A 6,000-nucleotide genomic window follows, 5' to 3' on the forward strand; every position below is an offset into this window, starting at 1 on the left:
GTCCCCGGACTCGTACACGCTCAGTGAACATTCGCGCGCCGGAGATCGTCGCCGTCAGTGTTTCGTGTGTCTGCCTTCGTTTGTGTGTAGTGTTGTTCGCCGTCACGCCACCACCGTTCACATGCCGTCGCCATCATCCATGTTCTGTGCACCGTGTCGCCTAGTGTTAGTGCTGTTTCTCGTCCAGCGTGAACGGCTCCATGTTTTTTCGATTTTTAGTGTCTACATTTTTTGCCCACCGTTTTGACTGTCTTCTCTGTGCCACCTTTATGTGCTACTTGTCAAACTCGAGGCTGAAGAGCGGCGTATTGTGCTGCTGACAGCCCGCCTTTGTATAAGGTGTTTAAAATCACAATAAAGAAAAAAAAATGAGAATGCTGCTAACGTAGAACCTTTTCTCCTCGCGGATCACACTCGCGCAGTGATACCTGAACGTGCGAGGTATTATAACGAGTGCACAGACCTCCGATCAGTCAGTCTGCATTTGTCTGCACCAGTCTGTACCAATCTTAGTCAAGTATCAGTCTGCGCCTAATAAGATTACCATATTCCTGTACATAGCCATGAAGATAAATGTATAGACACTTTGTCAAGTATCAGAGATATGTGAGAATATGATTAACGTACCAAGACCGAAGGAACTTCAGATTGTCAATTGTAAACAGCATCCAGAATCAAGTTACGTAATGTCTATGCTTTTTATTATTTTAATAAATGTGTGTGAAAATTAATCAAGTTTTGTTTAAAGTTGGTCACCGTCAATCTGCTACTCTAAGCGTGCAAGTGGCATTTCTATCGTTTGACCTAATGGCAGAAGATAAACACGCCACGATAAGACCACAAGACATATTGCTGACACTCGCCTACTTCGTTAGAGCGACAAGTCAGATAATCTGATGGTGTGTGTACCGAAGGTCTTACAGTACGCGCACCACAACATTATAACGGTCGTGAGCGTTAGTTGCCTTTGAAGTTGGACATGGTAAGTTATCTTAGTCAAGAAAGGTGACAAACACACCATTATCAACACGGCACTGAATTTGAACGGGGTCGTGTAATATTGCTACAAGTAGCCAGATGTCCACTGTACATGGCTGCAAGCATGGGTGGTCACGAGAATGTACGGTCGCAAGGAGACTGGACTCCGGTCGGCCACGTGACGTCACCGAGAGGGAAGACCTTAGTGTTCGGCATATGGCTCTGGCGCATCGCACTGCATCTGCAGCAGTTGTTTAAGCAGTATTTTCATAGAAAGAAGGGTTATTGCGATAACAAACGGAATACCTCATAATCAAGTTATTACTCTGTAACGGGCTGCCGTAGACTACAGGTCCCTTATACCAAAACACTCGGAAGGTATCTCTGGACAACCTTTGAAAGCTTGTCGATGGAATTCTTGTTCATCTCGTGTAACGGAGGATATTTAACTGAGGAAATATTAAAATGAACTATTATAAAGAAGAACTACAAATAGAACCTTGTAAGTTCCCAACAAAAACGCAGTACCTGTATCGTTTTCCAGTGCTAGCGCGTCACCTTCAGTTTCGCTCAAATGTTAGAAGAAACAGAAGTTACGCAGGATATGCGCTGAAATTTAAAGGCAGCAGCACACGTGTCCTCCCACCAGTTCTCATTGTTTTCCAACTCAAGGGTCGTGTTACGCTGTCGCCCTCGACTGGTATCACTGACACAAGCGGGCTTTATTGCCAGCCCATTGTATTCCCGTGGATCCGCAGAGTCATTACTTATGACGTCACGGATTATTATATGTGTAAAATTGTCGTCGTGAAATATGCGTCTGTAGATAAGATACGACTGAAGTGGGGCTTCGAGATAAGACTGAGATGCGTTATGCATAATGCAGATTTCTCTAAAGCATTCTTACATTGAAACTTCCTGGCAGATTAAAACTGTGTGCCCGACCGAGACTCGAACTCGGGACCTTTGCCTTTCGCGGGCAAGAGCACTTGCCCGCGAAAGGCAGAGGTCCCGAGTTCCAGTCTCGGTCGGGCACACAGTTTTAATCTGCCAGGAAGTTTCATATCAGCGCACACTCCGCTGCAGAGTGAAAATCTCATTCTGGAAGCATTCTTACATTCTTACTTTTCTAGTCCGACCACGCTGGATGACACAGAGAAGTTTTACATACCACTCTTGATTGTCCTTAGTTACTTTCTTCCCCATTTACCGTTTCAATATCCTCTCATAACTTAATTCGTCATTTTATTTCAAACCAATTTTCCCTCACATCTACATTTATAGGGCTTCTGAAGCCTTCGCATCTTGTAGCGTCCCTCCTCACTAAACAGCTCCCTAAACTTTTCCTTACCAGTCGGAATGAATTTTTAGTTTTTAAACTTTCTGGTTTATTACTACTGTGTGATGAACCGGGAGCTGAACTCAGAAACTCGCCTCCCGTGGTCAGTGTTATAACATTACCTATAATTTCAATTCACATGTGGCCATGGGTTAAATAAATAACTAACTGTTGTTACTTGCTTTAATACTCCTACGCCTTAAGGAAATAATCTGCTGAAGTAAGTAAGTATAAAATAAACAAGGCCTAATACGCAAGCGTCTTGAAATTAAGTTATTTCGTGTCAAGGAAAGTCCTCATTTAAGTTCAGTTCAGTTAAAACCGTAAGACAGTAATTGTAAGATAGTAATTAATGGTTCTCGAGGATCTCGTTGTGTAGGAGCAGCTGAAGATCTCCGCCTGTCGCCTGTAAACTGGTGGTAGTATGTACGTCTTTGCATAGAAGCCTCGGAAAGTGATACAGTGCGTTACAGTTATCATCTGATTCGATCATGTGTAGTCGGACAACCGATTACTTCGATCATCTGTAAAAACACCTGCCGGTGTAGCCTCATACTGTAATGTAAATTTAACAGCAAACATCACGAACCAAATATCCGAAGATCGTACAGAAGTCTTGCACGAACTTTCACTCTTGGAAATGCACCGTTTATAAAATGAAACTTATTTAAATATCTTTCAACACTGTTTTATATCCTTTAGGGAAATTACAGTCTCGTTTCTTCAGTACTTTTAACATATTTGTCACAATAGCAAAGTAAAATAAAATTGCCTTTATTGGAGGATGTCAGTGGGTTACAGGTCTACAAGTACTTTCAGAAAAAAACTTTCTGACACTTAAATCTGTAGTCGATGTCAACAAATTTCTCTTCTTCAGAAACGCTTTCCTTGCCATCGCCAGTCTACATTTTATATCCTCTCTGCTTCGGCCACCATCTGTTATTTTGCTCCCCAAATAGCTAAACTCAGCTATTACTTTAAGTGCCTCATTTCCTTATCTAATTCTCTAAGTGTCACGTGATTTCATTCGATTACATTCCATTTTCATCATTTGCTTTTGTTGATGTTCGTCTTATGTTCTCCTTTCAAGACACTGTCCATTCCGTTCAGTTGCACTTCCAGGTCGTCGGAAAACCTCAGAGTTTTTATTTTTTCTCCATGGATTTTTATTCCTACTCCAAATTTTTCTTTTGTTTCCTTTACTGCTTGCTCAACATGTCGATTGAATAACATCGGGGATAGGCTACGACCCCGTCTCACTCTCTTCTCAACCACTGTTTCCCTTTCGTGCCTCTCAATTTTTATAACTGCCGTCTGGTTTCTGTACAAATTGTAAATAGCCTTTCGCTCCCTGTATTTTACTCCTGCCACCTTCAGAATTTGAAAGAGAGTATTCCAGCCAACATTGTCAAAAGCTTTCTCTAAGTCTACAAATCCTAGAAACGTAGGTTTGCGACTCCTTAATCTATTTTCTAAGGTAAGTCGTAGGGTCAGTATTGCCTCACGTGTTCCAACATTTCTACGGAATCCAAACTGATCTTCCCCATGATCGGTGTCTATCAGTTTTTCCATTTGTCTGTACAGAATTCGTGTTAGTATTTTGCAGCAGTGACTTATTAAACTGATAGTTTGGTAATTTTCACGCCTGTCATTCGAAATTATTATATTATTCTTGAAGTCTGAGGGTGTTTCGCCTGTTTCATACATCTCCCTCACCAGATGGAAGAATTTTTTCATTGCTGGCTCTCCCAAGGCTACCAGTAGTTATAACGGAATGTTGTCTACTCCTGGGGCCTTGTTTCGACTTAGGTTTTTCAGTGCTGTGTCAAATTCTTCATGCAGTATCATATCTCCCATTTCATCTCCCTCTACGTCCTCTTCCATTCCCATAATATTGCCTTCAAGTGCATCTCACTTGCCTAGACCCTCTACATACTCCTTCCACCTTTCTGCTTTTCCCTTCTGTGCTTAGGACTGGTTTTCCATATGAGCTTTTGCCATTCATATAGGTGGTTCTCTCTAATTTTACTATTTGCAGTATCTGTCTCCAAATTATATACACTTCTAAACCCTTACATTTGTCCTCTAACAATTCCCCTTAGCCATTTTGCACTTGCTGTCAATCTCATTCTTTTAGACGTTTGTATTCCCTTTCGCTTGCTTCATTTATTGTATCTTTATATTGTCTCCTTTCAGCGTTCAAACTGAATGTCTCTTGTGTTATCCAAGGTTTTCTACTAAGCCTCGTCTTTTTACCTATTTGATCCTCTGCTACGTTCACTATTTCATCTCTCAAAGCTCCCCATTCGTCTTCAACTGTATTGCGTTTCCCTTTTCTAGTCAATCGTTGCCTAATTCGCCCTATGAAACTTTCAATAATCTCTGGTTCTTTGAGTTTATGTAGGTACCATTTCCACAATTTCCCATATTCACGCAATTTCTTCAGTTTTAATCTACAGTTCATAACCAATAAATTGTGGTCAGAGTATACATCTGCCCATGGAAATGTCTTACAATTTAAAGTCTGGTTCCAAAATCTCTGTCTTGCCGTTACATAATCAATGTGAAACCTTTTTGTGTCTCCAGGACTCGTCCATGTATAAAATATTCTTTCATGATTCTTAAACCAAATGTTAGCGATGATTAAATTATGCTATGTGCAGGATTCTACCAGGCGGCTTCCCGTTTCATTCCTTTCCCCCAGTCAATATTCACCTACTATTTTTCCTTTTCTTCCTGTTCCTACTTTTGAATTCCGGTCCCTCAAGACTATTAAATTTTCGTCTCCCTTAACTATCTGAATAAACTGTTTTATCTCATCACAAATTTCTTCAGTCTCTTCGTCATCTCCTGAACTAGTTGGGGCATGGTCTGCATGTCTATATTGGCTACAATAACGCATTCGCTAAGCTATTCATAGAAGCTTACCCACATTCCTATTTTCTTATTATTGAACCTACTCCTGCGTTGCCCCTCTCCGATTTTGTATTTAGAATCCTATATTCGCCTGACCACAAGTTCTGTTCCTCCTGCGACCGAACCACTAATTCACCCTGCATCTAACTTTACGTTGTCCATTTTCCTTTTTAAATCTTCTAACCTACCTGTCCGATTACGGAATCTGACGTACCACGGCAGTTTTGTGTTTGCTGATAACGTCATCCTCCTGAGTAGCCTCGCCCGGAGATCCGAATGGGTGACTCTTTTATTTTCGGAATATTTTGTCCAAGAGTATTCCATCATATTTAACCATACAGTAGAGCTGAATGCCTTCGGGAAAGATTACGGCTGTAGTTTCCCATTGCTTTCAGTAGTTCGCAGCACCAGCATAGCACGGCCGTTTTGGTTAGGCCAGATCAGTAAGTCATCCAGACTGTTGCCCTTGTAACTACTGTATAGGCTACTGCTCCTCTTGAGGAACCACACGTTAGTCTGGCCTCTCAACAGATGCCCTTCCATTGTGGTTGCACCTGCTGTACCGCTGTCTGTATCACTGAGGCATGCAAACCTCCCAACCAGTAGCAAGATCCATGGTTCGTAGGGGAGACCTTGATATAGATACCCATGTCGGTACCAATGACGTGTGTCGCTTTGGATTGGAGGAGATTCTCTCTGGTTTCAGACGGCTAGTGGAAATGGCAAGGACTGACAGTCTTGCTTCAGAGATTAGGCAGGACGCACCA

The 6,000-nt window shown here is 41.8% G+C and overlaps 1 protein-coding gene across 1 annotated transcript in view; it reads right to left on the reverse strand.

Annotated features, from left to right (window-relative positions):
* LOC126235251 (uncharacterized) overlaps positions 1-1,549 on the reverse strand; it is a 41,631-nt gene extending 40,082 nt beyond the window's left edge. The window contains exon 1 of the mRNA XM_049943981.1: positions 1,507-1,549. The gene's annotated coding sequence lies outside the window, so the exon portion shown is untranslated. The remainder of the gene's footprint in view (positions 1-1,506) is intronic.
* Between the last annotated feature and the right edge of the window lie 4,451 nt (positions 1,550-6,000).

The sequence above is a fragment of the Schistocerca nitens genome, chromosome 2 (genome assembly GCF_023898315.1).
Source record: "Schistocerca nitens isolate TAMUIC-IGC-003100 chromosome 2, iqSchNite1.1, whole genome shotgun sequence".
Classification (NCBI taxonomy): domain Eukaryota; kingdom Metazoa; phylum Arthropoda; class Insecta; order Orthoptera; family Acrididae; genus Schistocerca; species Schistocerca nitens.